A 16,215-nucleotide genomic window follows, 5' to 3' on the forward strand; every position below is an offset into this window, starting at 1 on the left:
GACCCACCAGCAGGGACCCAAAGACCGGGCAGCCTCAGCCAGGACCACCAGGACCCCGGGACCCACCAGCAGGGACCTGAAGACCGGGCAGCCCAAGCCAGGACCACCAGGACCCCGGGACCCACCAGCGGGGACCCGAGGACCGGGCAGCCCCAGACAGGACCACCAGGACCCCAGGACCCACCAGCGGGGACCCGAAGACCGGACAGCCCAAGCCAGGACCACCAAGTTTTTTCTGTCTTATTTCGTCTTTTTAACTAGTTTGTCGTCTTTATTTTAGAGCTTTTAATGTTGATTTATTTTATTTTACCTTTACAGTACTGTGGTTACTCTGAGGTCTGTGAAAGTGCTCTACAAATAAAGTGGTGATTGACTGATTGGTTTATGATATTTGTTAATCATTGCCTTCTGTTTTTTATTGATATTTCCAGTGTCCTGGTTATTGTGACACCCAAGGCCGGATCATCCAATGGGAATTATGGGCACAGGCCCAGGGGCCCACGCCCTCTTGGGGCCCCATATGGGGCAAACACCAGCAGTTTGGACATGAAACAAAATGGACATAAAAGCCAGATAGTTACACAACAACCAATAGCGTATTGCTATTGCTACCACTGGCTGAGTGTGTCATTCACAATTTTCACAATGTTGCCATGGGGAAGGGGGGCCCTGGAACAATCTGGGCCCCCGGACCTGTGCACTTTTAATCCGGCCCTGGTGACACCTTGAGGAACTTGTTTCGCTGCAGTCAGACAACTTTTTTAATCCTTAGATTACGGGTCAACCTGACCTTTAAAGTCTAAATCTGATCTTAAATTGATACCGAGCTGACAGGATACTTCGTGGTGAGAGCCCTACTTAGCAGTATTAAACGCTACAGGATAAAGTTTACACCGTCTGTGGCCGCATTTAACATCTGACTGGCAGAGATTTATCTACACTTACATAAAACAGGAGAGAAGTTACAACGTCCAGCCTTTCCTTCGTTGTTTTGGTTTAGAACTGTAGTTTCCTGGATGGTTTTTATCCAAACACTGATATTCCTGCTGTTAATGGCAGTAGAAGTCGTTCGAAACAGTCTGGACACTGTCACCACGCTGGTGCCAGCATGGTTTCGCTTAAAGCCGCTAACAATCAGGAATCAGCTAAACGTGTAACATTGTTTAACAATACTCCACAATAAACTGTTAAAAGATCTACAGAAATGCATAAAAACAAAATTCCAACTATCGGCTCCCCTCACCAGGAATAATATTGTGTTTGGTGTAAATATAAACAATACAAAAAGTGACTTTTTAATTAACAATTTATTGTTGTTTGCTATATTTTTCATCCCCATCGGCAGATGGAGGAAAACAAAACCCCTCTGCCCTGCATTTAAAAAAGATCTTGTGGACCAGCTCAACGCCTTAAAGCTGATGAAAAGGAAACCTGCATTTTATCTTCTTACAGCCGATGAGGAACTAAATATGTTCAACGACCCCTAGCATGTAACTGACTGGACTCTCATTTATTAAATTATTTGTTTGTTTTCCTTTTTATTTAATCACTTTTTTCCAATTAATTATTTATTTTATTCCTTTTACTTAAATTTAACCTTAATGTTGGACTTTCTGTTAATGTTAGAGAATTGTCTTCAAATAAATGAAGACAAAAGTGAGATTATTCTGTTTGGTAGCAAAGAGAAGAGGGTCAGCGTTGGTAAACACCTGGAGACTCCAGCTCTCAAAACCACCAATCAGGTCTGGAAACTTGGAGTGTTGATAAACTCAGATCTGACTTTCAGCAGCCACATAAAAGCTGTCACGAAGACAGATTTTTACCAACTCAGAAACATCAACAGAATTAAAAGTTTAGTCTCCCAGAAAGATCAGGAGAAACTCATCCATGCACTCATCTCCAGCAGACTGGATTACTGGAACGGTCTTTTAACAGGACTTCCTAAAAAGAGCGTTAAACATCTGCAGCTCATCCAGATGCTTTAACTAAAACTAAGAGGTCTGAACACATCACACCAGTTTTAAAATTTTTACACTGGTTTCCAGTTTATACTGGTTTCCAGTCAATCACAGGATAGATTTCAAAACCTGCTGATTGTTTACAGAATCCCAGAATGGTTTTGGACCAGAATACATCTGGGATATGTTCAGAGAATATAAACCAAGCAGACCAGAGACCAGACCAGAGTCCAGACCAGAGACCAGACCAGAGACCAGACCAGAGACCAGAGACCAGAATCCAGACCAGAGACCAGACCAGAGTCCAGACCAGAGACCAGAGACCAGAATCCAGACCAGAGACCAGACCAGAGTCCAGACCAGAGTCCAGAGTCCAGACTAAACATGGAGAAGCAGCATTTAGCCGTTACGCTGCAAACAAGTGGAATAATCTGCCAGTGGAGATTAAACTTTCACCAAATGTAGGTTAAAAACTTTTCTTTTCTTATGTGCCTGCATGACATCTGCACAGTAACTTTTACTTAATTCTGCTTGTAATAATTTCATATAATTTATGATTTTATTGTGATTTTGTTATTTGTATTTTCTTTTATGCTTTTTTTCTGGAATGCTTTGAATGTTTTATGTAAAGCACTTTGAATTGTCTTGTACATAAAAGGTGCTGTACAAATAAACTTGCCTTGCTGGTTGTAAACATACATAAAAAGAGACATGGCATTTCCTCTCTTTAGACATACAGGAGCTTTTTGCATCCAGCTCCACCGAAATGTACATTTTCTGAATGAACAACATACTTCCCAGTTTCTCAACCATGTTTCCACCTGCAGGGAGTAAAAAACATTTTTTTAAAAAATCTACATCCCAGTATTTAACTTTCTGCAAAGAGCTGTCGCTCAACTAATCTCGAGAAGTTTCTGCAGAACCAGAAGCTGCAGGTTGAGAAGCCTGAACATGAAAGGTGCTGAACAAATAAACTTGCCTTTTATGACACCTGTTCTGATGACTATCGATGTGTGTCTTTATGTCAAAGTATTTTCAATTGAGTGCATAAAATGCCCTGTATTTGTGTACAAAATGTTCAATAAAAACAAATAAAGATATAACTTACCTCCAGAGACGACGGTGGCCTAATGGGGCCAGCCTTGCGTCCATGTCGGGCTAACGCCACTGACGTTGGGTCATGTTGTCAAAACCAGTCAGGACAGGGTTGAAGAGACCTGCATAGCATCAATTATCAGCGGTTTTTTTTTTTTTTTTTTAACTTTATCCAGTTAAAAAGAACCCTGAGGACATTGAAGACAAAGTGACAGCAATCTAAATAAAAAATATCCACATATAACTCGCATTAAGGCGTCGTTGTTGTGACGGACAGGACAAGGTTGTGATCCAGTTAGCAGCTCAGCTAACACTAGCACGCATAGTTCAGAGCTAAAAACCCCAATTACAGTCGATGTGCTTCAAATCAGAATAAAAGGTATCAACAACTGTGTTGGTTTCTATTAGAATTTAAGAATAAGATCCGGGAACACTGGATCGATAAGGCTGTTTCCAAACTTCAGGGTAAGTGTCACTGCATCCCAAGTAAACACACTTCCTGTCGCTTCCTGTCACGTGACGAAAACAAACCATTCCATTGGTGCGGCGTTCAGGGCGCGCCGAAATATATTGTAAGTCGTCCAAAGAAATGCAAACGTCGCAATTCTTCAACGAGCTATAGACGCGAATGTAATGCGTTGCTGATTTGTTATAGCTGATAAAATGGATTAAAATTACGTGTTCTTAATAATTGTGATTGTGCTCAAATAAATATATATGGTAGGTCGTGAAGGGGGTTTTCAGTAATGAAGCCCATTGACTGGCTGTAAGCCGCTGCGACTTGAACCGTCACCATAGACTGCATATAAGGACATGGGCGGAGCTTCCGTGACGTCGCCCGTGGGTTTCTGAAGAGGTGAATTGATAGGAGCATGCGCGTCGTCTGGCCCAGAAAATACAAATATGGGCAAAGAGGTGGAGCTAAGAGGGGGGCTGTGAGCGTCATGATGGATGATTGACATAGAGCGAACTCCGAGCTTTCTGTAGCTAAGAGCTAACTGAGCTAACCTGGAGATAACAGGAGCTAACCAGCTAACGGAGTTAAGCGGGCTAAAGCTAAGTCGCGTCGTTAACCGGCTAAAAACCGCAGTTGTTCTATATTCTTCTTACTTGTAGCGGGAGATCGGGTACCTGTCAATCAAAAGGACACGCCCCTAAATATGCCGAAATTCGAGATTCAATTACTTTTAAACGGGCGAGTTGGAAAAAAATTCACTCCCCCCACATTTGTCATGGAGGTAAACCTGACCTATTAAACCGAAAAGGAATTTTTGAACCAGGCTTTAAACATATTTATTTCTGCTGTGAAGTTGGTCTTAACATGGGAATCTACGAGGATTCACTTGGTTTTGGAGCCCCTAATGGATGAAGGGGGAACTGCAGTTTTATGCACTTCCCCACAGGCTTCACTTTTAACCGCCGGAGGCTCCGTCTATCTTTCACATATGGTCTATGCCCTTCACTTCTGAAATAAATAAACTATGTGGAGCAGCTAGTTAGAATCTTACCAAAATAAAACACACCATCTCAATCTTTGTACTTCTGGTTATTATTTGTTTAAAAACAGCCTAAATTGATTGCGTACACTGTATAAAAAAGGGTTTTCATATTTTTATTAGGTTCTTTGCCAGCTTCCGTGTTCCTGCCCGTGACTTAGAAATGGGTCTTAACAAAACAAAAGTTGTCCACAAATGCGCTCTTGCACAAACAAATAAATGTAGGATTTGAGCAGAATGATTTAACTAGTAAAATGAACTTGAAACTTGAAAAGCGTTGGAACCGCACATCCCTGTAATTCCTCGTAGTGGTTTGGTCCATTTCAGGCTCCTCCCCCTTATGCTCATATATATATATATATATATATATACACTAAATATATATACGCTACTCACAATATATACACTACTCACAAAAAGTTAGGGATATTTGGCTTTCAGGTAAAATTTATGGAAAATGCAATATGTTCATGCTACAGTGATATATCATAAAAGTAAGACATTTAAGTAGAAGGATGCGTTACTGATTTCTTCATCTCAAAAAATTCATTCAACACAAAAGGTAACAACAATGGTAGTTACACCACAACAAAAAATTTGAACGTCTCAATATCTCGTCATGTGCCCTTGAGCATCAATTACAGCTTGACAACGACGTCTCATGCTGTTCACAAGGCAACTTATTGCCTGCTGAGGCATGGCATCCCACTCTTCTTGAAGGGCAGCCCTCAGGTCATTGAGGTTCTGGGGTGCAGGGTTTCGAGCCTCCACATGGGATTCAGGTCTGGAGAGAGTGCAGGCCATTCCATTTGAGGTACACCAGTCTCCAACAGCCGTTCCCTGATGATGCGGCCTCGATGAGCAGGAGCATTGTCGTCCATGAAGATGAAATTAGGCTTGTGCTGTTCATGTAGGGGCACAATCACTGGATTAATGATGTTATTCAGGTAGTATGGGCTTGTCACTGTACCATTCACAAAGTGTAGGGCAGTTCTGTACCAAGTGGACACCCCTGCCCACACTGTAACACCGCCACCACCAAAAGCTCGCCTGGTGACAACAGTGGCTGATGCATAGCGCTCTCCCTGACGTCTCCAACATCGTTGCCGGCCATCATTTCTGCTCAGTGTGAATCGACTTTCATCAGAGAACAGCACTGTAAGGTTTTAACCTTAGGGAGTGCAGAATGGCGACGTCCCCTCAGGTGCACAGCCAAAGGAAGAAGAGGAGGAAGAACCACGGGACATCAAAATTGGCAGAGCTCGGTTTCTTTTTACTTAGATTTCTTTTCAGTTTCACATGCACAGACACCTTTCCCCCTTTTGTTTTCAATTCACATTCCTCCACCAGTATATATAGGCGAGAACCATATTCATTAATGCAAAACACAGGGGCATTGTCACAAGTACAAATCTTAAAAACATACAATACAGCTTAACTCTAAACACCACTAGAAAAATACTAAATTACCTCACACCTTATCCTTTTACTTTAATAATCAAAACAAGAAATACTAATCAACACAAATAAAGATTAACTACTTCTTCCCCAATCTCCCCCCTCTCCTCAGGCCATTTGGTTTGTGCCAACCAACTAATTAAGCACACCAGGCCCTTGTCAGCAACATTCATGGGCGCGCCTCCATGACACTGCTGATCTCCAAGATCACCTCAGAGAGAGAGAGAGAGAGAGAGAGGTTAGAAGCCAACCAAAACATATACAGAAACAAACCAAATTAATGCATCGTTCAACTAAATAGGATCCATCTTTAGTGAACAAATACATCAACAGAAACAAAGAAATAAAGGGATATGTACATGTCCGAGTGACAAAACAGCACCTGATTAGTGAGGGGATGCCTGCATCTTCCTCACATTTCCCTCCCCTTCGGAAGGCTCCAGGTTCTCCTGGCGGGAAAGGAAGTCTGCCACTGTGTTCTGCTTCCCTGGCACATGTTGAATGCAGAACCTATAAGGCTGTAGAGATAGGAACCATCTTGTGATGCGGCTGTTAGTGTCTTTCATTGACTCCAGCCACTGGAGAGCCCTCTGGTCAGTTTCAAGAGTAAACTCCCTTCCCAACAGATAGTATTTGAAAGAGTCAATCGTCCATTTCAAGGCAAGGCATTCCAGTTCAACTGTTGAGTATCTGGTCTCCCGTGGGAACAATTTCCGACTGACATAAGCCACAGGCTTCCTGTCCTCTCCTTCTCCCTGGAGTAGAACTCCGCCAATGCCCCTGCGAGATGCATCTGTCTGGACTGTAAATGGCAGATTGAAGTTTGGACTCTGTAATACTGGCTCTTGGCACAAAGCTGCCTTCAAATCCTGGAAAGCTCTCTCCTGGTCCTCTTCCCAGACAATCTTTGTCTTTGTTGCCCTGGTTAGATCCGAAAGTGGTGCAGCACGTGCAGAGAAGTTCTTAATAAACCTCCTGTACCATCCAACTAAGCCCAAAAAAGACTTAACCTGTCTCCTGGTTGTTGGTCGCTCGCTGGCTCTGACAGCTTCTACTTTATCCTTCACCGGCTTAATTATGCCACTTCCCAGGATGTGGCCCAGATATTGAAGCTCATGCTTTGCCAATGCACATTTCTTGGGGTTTATTGTCAATCCAGCCTGTCGAATCTTCTGTAGGACCTTCTCCAGATGGATGAGATGTTCCTCCCAAGTGTTGCTGTAAATGACAACATCATCAAGGTAAGCTGCCGAGAATGACTCCATACCTCTCAAGACCTTGTCCATGAGCCTCTGGAATGTGGCGGGTGCACCGTGAAGTCCAAAGGGCATCTTAGTAAACTGCCACAGTCCCTGGGGAGTCCTGAAAGCAGTAACAGGCTTTGCTGCCTCAGTTAAAGGAACTTGCCAGTATCCTTTACAAAGATCCAGTGTACTGATAAACTTTGCTTGACCCACTCGCTCAATGAGATCATCCAGCCTTGGCAGCGGATAAGAGTCAAACACGGACTGTGCATTTACCTTTCGGAAGTCAATACAGAAACGGATGCTCCCATCCTTCTTGATTACCAGCACCACTGGGTTGCTCCATTCGCTGGTGGAGGGCTCTATGACACCCAGCTCCAGCATGACCTCAACCTCTTCCTTCAGCACCGGGACCAGTCTTTCAGGGATCCGATACATTCTCTGCCTAATTGGAATGCAGTCCTTTAAGTGTATGTCATGTTCCACTAAACTGGTTGTCCCCGGCTTTTCCTGGAAAAGGTCAGGTGGAACAATGGACTCCAGCTCCTGCTGCTGGCTAAGAGAGAGATGAGACAGATCAAGTGCAGATGAGGAACCGCTGGTAGGTGTGAACTCACCATCCACCTCCTCCTCCTCTTCCACAGCTTGAACAAACAACTGCTGACTGACTGGGGGTTCCCGGGTTTTCCACTCTTTCAGCAGATTGATGTGAAATGTCTGTCTTGGATTCCGTCTCTCAGGTATCTCAATCTCATACGTGACTGGACTCAGCTTCCTAACAACGCTGTATGGACCTTGCCATTGGGCTAACAGTTTATTCTCAGTTGTTGGTAAGAGGAGAAGCACCTGTTGACCTGGCTCAAAGGATCTTTGTCGAGCTCCCTTGTCATACCATGTTCGCTGACCACGCTGAACTTTTTCCATCTGGTTCCTCACCAGCTTTGTTACTTTCTCCATTCTCTCTCTCATTTCTAGGACATAATTGAGAACATTCGTTGCCGTTCTTCCTCCACTGCCCATCCAGGACTCTTGAAGTACATCAAGAGGACCCCTCACTTGCCTGCCATACAAAAGTTCAAATGGCGAAAATCCAGTTGATGCTTGAGGCACCTCTCGATACGCAAAAAGAAGATAAGGCAGCCACCTGTCCCAGTCTTTTCCACTGATTGCAACAACTTTCTTCAACATGCTCTTCAATGTTCTGTTATACCTTTCCACCAGACCATCAGTCTGGGGGTGGTAGGGTGTGGTCCTTATGCTCTTTATCCCTAGCAATTTGTAAACCTGCTTAAGTGTATTTGACAAAAAATTAGTTCCCTGGTCAGTTAATATTTCCGAGGGAATTCCTACTCTAGAGAAGAGTTGAAGAAGTGCATAAGCTATCTGCTTAGCTGTGACATCTCTAAGAGGAAAAGCTTCAGGGTAACGAGTACTGTAGTCACACACCACTAGAATAAACCGATTACCTGCTTGTGTTCTTTCTAGGGGACCTACAATATCCATTGCTATCCTACTAAAAGGGACATCAATGATGGGAAGTGGCTGCAGTGGGAACTTTGGGACATTTTTGCTCCCCGATAACTGACACACAGAACATGACTGGCAATAGTTTTGAACTGTTGTATAAAGACCCGGCCAGTAAAAGCGGCTCGCAATCCTGTCATAGGTCTTTCTAAACCCCAAATGCCCTGCCCATGGGATATTATGCCCCAGATCTAGAACCTGATCCCTCAGAACTTGAGGCACTACTAGCTTCTCTGTTTCAGACTCTGCAGATTTATGATAGAGCAATCCCCCCCGAAGGGTATAACACTCTCCTACCTGATTAGTGTCAACATTTTCCTCCTCAACAGACACTGCATATTTAAAGGCATCCTTCAGCGACTCATCCTGCACTTGTAATTGCTGAAAATCAATTGACATGTTAACGTCACATTCATCAGGATATGGCAGCTGTTGTGACCCAACTTTTACAGTTCCAGCCATTTTCTCTAGTCTCCTCCTGCACTTGCTTTTTCTCACCTTAGCCAGGTTCTCTGCAGGGATCTCAGACTCATAGTAAGGCAACTCTGACCAGATATTCAGCTCAGTTTCTGTCAGCGCTTGAGCGTTTTGTGGTTTTCTCACAATCCCATCCAATTTAACATTATTTCCAGCTTTATCTCCATTCCCCAGCATCTGAGTCTGCCTTTGTGACCTTGTTACCACATTAACTGATTTACAAGACTGAACCAACTTTTGCAGGACTGGAATATCCTGACCCAAAATAACCTGGTGTGCTAGATTCTCCACTACACCCACTGTTAACAGGTAAGTTTGTCCTGTCACCTCAATGTACACTGCTGCAGTGGGATAAACTTTATGATCCCCATGTACACAAGAAATATGAAGGCCTTGGCCTTCCAACTGACATTCACCCCTTAAAACCACAGGATGGACCAGTGTCTGCATACTACCGGTGTCTAAAAGGGCTTGAGCTGGTTTACCATTAATCTTGACCTCCATTATTTGCTGTCTACCTCCACACTGAATATTTCTATGCCCTGGTCGGGGCACAGTACAAAAGTAGGCAGTTTTAGCTTGTCTTAGGGGACATTCAGGCTTAATGTGGCCTTCCTGACCACAAAAATAACAAACAGGGTTAACTGAGGACCTGGACTTACTGGAAGATACATTTTTCTCTCTAGGTCTAGCTAATCCAGACGCTTGACCTGGACCACTACCCACACCAGACCCCACAGACTTACCTTGGCCAACACCATGCTTATGTTGTGGGTCATAGCGAAAGGTCTTTGGTCCCCGTCTCGCAGCAAGAAAGTTCTCCACTAAATCAGCTGCTTCCTTGGCAGATTGTGGATTGCGTTCTTTTACCCACACTTTCAGTTCAGGAGATAGAGAACGGAAGAACTGCTCCAATATAAGGACCTCCCCAACTTGTTCCTTTGTCCGCTTGTCTGGTTGCATCCATTTCTGATAAAGGTCTTTCAGTCTGTTATAAAACTCTCGGGGTGTCTCACCTGGTTGAATGTCTGGCTCTCTGAACCTCTGTCTGTACACCTCTTCACCAATTTCATACTTTGTTAGGATGGCCTCCTTGACTCTCTTGTAATCACATGTGTCATCCACTGCCATGGCCACATATGCAGCACGTGCTTTTCCAGTCAGATGTGGTACCAGCCTCACTGCCCAGTCTCTCTCTGGCCACTGATAAGCTGTTGCCAAGCGTTCAAAAGTAGTCAAATACAGCTCAATGTCATCTCCATCCTCCAACTTGGGGATTGCAGACTGGGCCCAACTCCTTACTACTGGCTCACCTCTAGCAAGCAACTGAAGCTCTGGTTCTTCTTCCTGCTCAGGAGGATCCATCTGGGGTTGAGATTCCCTCCCATGCTGCATCTCCAGATCATCTCTGAGATTATTAACTTGGACCTGTATCTGTCGCCATCTTTTTTCCTGCTTGACAGCTTCCTTATCCCACCTGGAACTCAGGTCATTCTGGAACTGAAGGCATCTCTGCAACATACTGAAGATAGAGTTAATATTCACAGATTCTGGCATCTCCTCCCCAGATTGTGTGGCTACTGGCAGACCTCCCGACGTATCCTCCTCTGGGTCCTCCACTGGAACACTATCGCCAGCCTTATTGAACTTAGAATTGTGTTTTGGTCCCATGTTGGCATTTATATGGTGTACACCCAGGTCAGCAGCATCACATCCCACTTCTGATACCAAGTGTAAGGTTTTAACCTTAGGGAGTGCAGAATGGCGACGTCCCCTCAGGTGCACAGCCAAAGGAAGAAGAGGAGGAAGAACCACGGGACATCAAAATTGGCAGAGCTCGGTTTCTTTTTACTTAGATTTCTTTTCAGTTTCACATGCACAGACACCTTTCCCCCTTTTGTTTTCAATTCACATTCCTCCACCAGTATATATAGGCGAGAACCATATTCATTAATGCAAAACACAGGGGCATTGTCACAAGTACAAATCTTAAAAACATACAATACAGCTTAACTCTAAACACCACTAGAAAAATACTAAATTACCTCACACCTTATCCTTTTACTTTAATAATCAAAACAAGAAATACTAATCAACACAAATAAAGATTAACTACTTCTTCCCCAATCTCCCCCCTCTCCTCAGGCCATTTGGTTTGTGCCAACCAACTAATTAAGCACACCAGGCCCTTGTCAGCAACATTCATGGGCGCGCCTCCATGACACTGCTGATCTCCAAGATCACCTCAGAGAGAGAGAGAGAGAGAGAGGTTAGAAGCCAACCAAAACATATACAGAAACAAACCAAATTAATGCATCGTTCAACTAAATAGGATCCATCTTTAGTGAACAAATACATCAACAGAAACAAAGAAATAAAGGGATATGTACATGTCCGAGTGACAAAACAGCACCTGATTAGTGAGGGGATGCCTGCATCTTCCTCACAAGCACTGAGGCCCACTGGTTCCTCGTCCAGCGTAAATGCTCCCTGGCCCATGCAAGACGATGATGCCTGTGCCTGGTGGTGTGGTCAGGTACCCGTGCAGGTCGTCTAGCACGCAGACCACGCTGACGGAAACGGTTTCGAATGGTCTGACGTGACACTTGGGTGCCTCTCACCTCTCTTAAACGTGCCTGGAGTTGAGTGGCATTCATCATCCGGTTTCTCAGGGCAGTGTTCACAATGTAGCAGTCATCAGCACGGGATGTGGCCAAAGGACGTCCACTTCTAGGCCTTTCTGTGACTCTTCCAGTCTCTCGATATCTCTGTTGCAACCTGCTGATGACACTCTGTGACACTCCAAGCTCAGTGGCCACTTCTGTCTGAGAACGTCCTGTTTGAAGCATCGCAATGGCAAGGGACTGTTGTTCCATTGTTAGGTGTCGTCTTGGTCTCACGATGTCAAAATGTGAACAGCATGATGAGGACAACTGTTTAAACACCAGCTCTAATTGAACCAGGACATTTATTGGTAAATTCAAGGATCACACACCTGCCGTGATTTTTGCCGTTAAGCTCCTTGTTAGAGAACAGCAACTTGTGCAAAATTTATTGAAACATTTAACAGTTGGACATGTGCATTTAAAAGCTTATAGAAGATCACATTAAGTTCACCTGCACAGGTTTGAATGCATTTTAGGCTTGTTGTGAAATTTCACCCAAAAGCTGAATATCCCTAACTTTTTGTGAATATATATATATATATATATATATATATATATATATATATATATAAAATATCAATAATTAACGGAAAAAGTATCATTGCATATTTGTAAAGGTAAAATACTGTATTTAGAAAAATGTTTCACTTTTTTTTTTATTAATTCATGCATGAAAGGGTTAATGAACCTTAAGCTTATATATTTACTTTTCAGTGTTATTTTTAATGTCCAGCAATGAGGCTTGAAGTTCATAAAAGTGTTTCCATGGCACTTTGAATTTGGCAAATGTGGATTTCTGTGTTTGTTTTTTTGTCATTTCTGTGCTATAAAACTATTAATCTACAGATCAATTTATAGATCTACATATAAGTATCAGCCATGTTTTTGTCCAATATTTGGACGACAAACTGACAGCGAGTCATTAAGGGAGTACCACTTATTTTGTTCCACTTAAAGCACTGGTTGTACCAAGTGAATCGACTGAAAGGGAACCGACAGACTTTATTAAATTAGCTGAAAAGTAACTTGATCAGCTTCTTTGGTCCTTTTGTTTCTGACTTTGATGCTGCCCAAACAGACGGCTGGAAAGCTGTTTGCACTTTCCTTAACAGCTTTCTAGAACATGTAACACCTTGATCCAGACATTAAATAATCTGTTTCCTTAAAAGAAATCTCTTCTGTTCTTTTTGTAGACAGCTTATTTGTTGCATTTCCAGTGTAGTTTGTTGTCCAGCTAAACTTTCCGATACTTTTCTTCCTCAATCACCTCCACTTCTCCCAGTTTGTTAACCAAGCTTTGCTTCCTTTTCTTCCTCCAGACAATAACAATCCTCCACATTTGTTCCTTCTCTGCATGCAGTTTAATTTATATTCCAAACCTATAACCATGTTCACCAAAAATTATTTTCAGCATCAGCACTCTGATGCTCTCTCCCTGATCCATCCCTTCACATAAAACACACAATAGAAACTTATTCATTACATCTTTATAGTGACAATTAATTCCATTCATAACAACAAGCTCTGTTGTTGTTTCTGTCCGGCACAATCCCCGGAGAAGCTGCATGTGAAGATGGGAGGGGGATTTTTTCCAGATGGTTTAGATACAGCATTAGAGGATAGATATTATTTATTCTGGTGAATAAATGATCAGATGAAATTAGGTGAGGCACACAAAATTTGCATTATATTTTTTTTGTATTCAGAGAGTTAGCTTCAGTGGAAAGCAGCCTCAAACAAGATCAAATTCCAGTTACACTTTGAAAGTCTTGGTACGACATTATTGTTTGGGGAATTATGGAAAATAAATAAATATGCAAATATAACAATTGATATAAGCCTAAACGAGCAACTTTGCATCACATACAAACAACCCAAAACAAACAAACAAACAAAACAAAATTCAATTCAATTCAACTTTATTTATATAGCATCAAATCACGGCAATGCCATCTCAAGACGCTTTACAGACAGAGAGGAAAACATAATGAAAGCCAATTCATAATAGCCTATATAAGGAAACCAACAGATTGAGTTGAGTCCAACTCAATCTCCCATCCTGAGCAAGCACACTGGCAACAGTGGGAAGGAAAAAACTCACTTTTAACAGGAAGGAAACCTCCGGCAGAACCCGGCTCAGGACAGGCAGCCATCTGCCTCTGCTGTGTGGGAGGAAGAGGACAGAAAGACAACAGACAACAGGAACTGCTACACCCGGCCAGGGAGACCTGCTGAGACAGGAGACATACATGTTAATGATGCAACACTGTTATGGGGGGGGGGGGTAAAAGAAAGAGATAAAGAGCAAAAGAAAGAAGCTCAGTGTATCAGGAAATGTCCCTCAGCAGTCTAAACCTATAGCAGCATAATTAAGGGATGCTAACCATCCCTAGCTATAGGACTTATCAAAAAGATAAGTCTTCAGCCTAGTCTTAAAGGTGGGGAGGGTGTCTGCTTCCCCAACACTAACTGGGAGCTTATTCCATAAGAGAGGGGCCTGATAACCAAAGGCTCTGCCTCCTGCTCGGCTCTTTGAGACTCTAGGAACCACAAGTAAGCCTGCAGTCTGCGAACGAAGTACTCTACTTGGTATATAAGGAACAATGAGGTCTTTGATATATAGTGGTGCCTGGTTGTGGAGGGCTTTATATGTAAGGAGAAGGATTTTAAATTCTATTCTAGATTTAACAGGCAGCCAATGAAGAGAGGCTAAAACTGGAGAAATATGATCTCTCATGCTGGTTCTGGTCAGGACTCTGGCTGCAGAATTCTGGATCAGCTGAAGGCTTTTCAGGGCATATTTAGGACAGCCCAGTAATAGAGAGTTACAGTAATCTAGTCTCGAAGTAACAAAAGCGTGAACCAGTTTTTCTGCATCACTCTGAGACAGAATGTCCCTAATTTTGGCTATATTACGTAAATGAAAGAAGGCTGTTTTAGTAACCTGCTTAATATGTGGGCCAAAGGACAGGTCAGGGTCAAATATTACTCCAAGGTTTCTCACTGTAGCACTGGAAGCTAAAGTAATGCCATCCAGGTTCATTACAAAACCGGAAAATTTAGCTCTGAGTTTTTCAGATCCAACAAGAATTACTTCAGTCTTATCTGAGTTTAAGAGGAGAAAATTTCTAGACATCCAAGTCTTTATGTCTATGAGACAATTTTGTAGCCTATTGGGCTGATTTGTTTAATATGGTTTAAAGGATAAGTATAGTTGAGTATCATCTGCATAACAATGAAAGTTTATTCCATGCTGTCTAATAATTTTGCCTAAAGGGAGCATATATAGCGTGAAGAGTATTGGTCCAAGTACAGAACCTTGAGGAACTCCATGACTTACTGTAGTTTGGGAGGAGGACTTGTCATTTACATGAACGAACTGAAGTCTATCAGATAAATATGATTTAAACCAGCTTAACGCTGTACCTGTAATTCCAATCACCTGTTCTAGTCTTTGTAACAGAATGTTATGATCGACTGTATCAAATGCAGCACTAAGATCAAGCAAGATAAGTACGGACACAAGTCCTTTGTCTGAGGCCATAAGAAGGTCATTAGTAACTTTCACCAATGCTGTCTCAGTGCTATGATGAGCTCTAAATCCTGACTGAAACTCTTCGCATATATTATTTCTGCTTAGGTGGGCATGTAGCTGAGCGGAAACTATTTTCTCCAGAATTTTGGACATAAACGGGAGGTTAGATATAGGTCTATAATTTGCTATCACCTCTGGATCCAGAGATTGCTTTTTAAGTAAAGGCTTGATTACAGCAGTTTTAAATGATTGTGGTACATATCCTGTCACTAAAGACATATTGATAAGATTTAATAGAGATGTATCAATTAAAGGGAAAATGTCCTTAAAGAGGCTCGTTGGGAGAGGGTCTAAGATACAGGTGGATGGTTTAGATGAAGCTATTATTTTAGTTAATTCAGAGGGTTGGACAGGACAGAAAGTATTTAGACACAAGTCAGATCCTGGTTCTAAGGATGCTTCGGAGACCACAACAGGCTCAACATTATAGGTAGAAGGAAGAGTATTGTGAATTTGATCTCTAATAGTGTCAATTTTATTCCTGAAAAAATACATGAAATCATCAGAGCTAAGTGAGAAAGGAATACATGGCTCCACAGCGCTCCGGCTCCTAGTAAGCCTGGCTACAGTGCTGAAAAGAAACCGAGGGTTGTTTTTGTTTTCCTCTATCAATGATGAATAATAAGCTGTTTTTGCCGTACGTAAGGCTTTTTTGTATACAATTAAACTTTCTTTCCAGGTTAAGCGAGACAAAACACCATT

General features: G+C 42.6%; 1 protein-coding gene across 11 annotated transcripts in view; it reads right to left on the bottom strand.

Moving 5' to 3' along the window:
• Nucleotides 1-3,534, bottom strand: part of vps13d (vacuolar protein sorting 13 homolog D) — a 94,395-nt gene extending 90,861 nt beyond the window's left edge. For all 11 annotated transcript variants that reach the window (XM_079238976.1, XM_079238975.1, XM_079238982.1 and 8 more), the window contains exon 1: nucleotides 3,067-3,534. The gene's annotated coding sequence lies outside the window, so the exon portion shown is untranslated. The remainder of the gene's footprint in view (nucleotides 1-3,066) is intronic.
• Nucleotides 3,535-16,215: the final 12,681 nt, after the last annotated feature.

This window comes from Telmatherina bonti, assembly GCF_933228915.1.
Source record: "Telmatherina bonti genome assembly, chromosome: 4".
NCBI classification, from domain to species: domain Eukaryota; kingdom Metazoa; phylum Chordata; class Actinopteri; order Atheriniformes; family Telmatherinidae; genus Telmatherina; species Telmatherina bonti.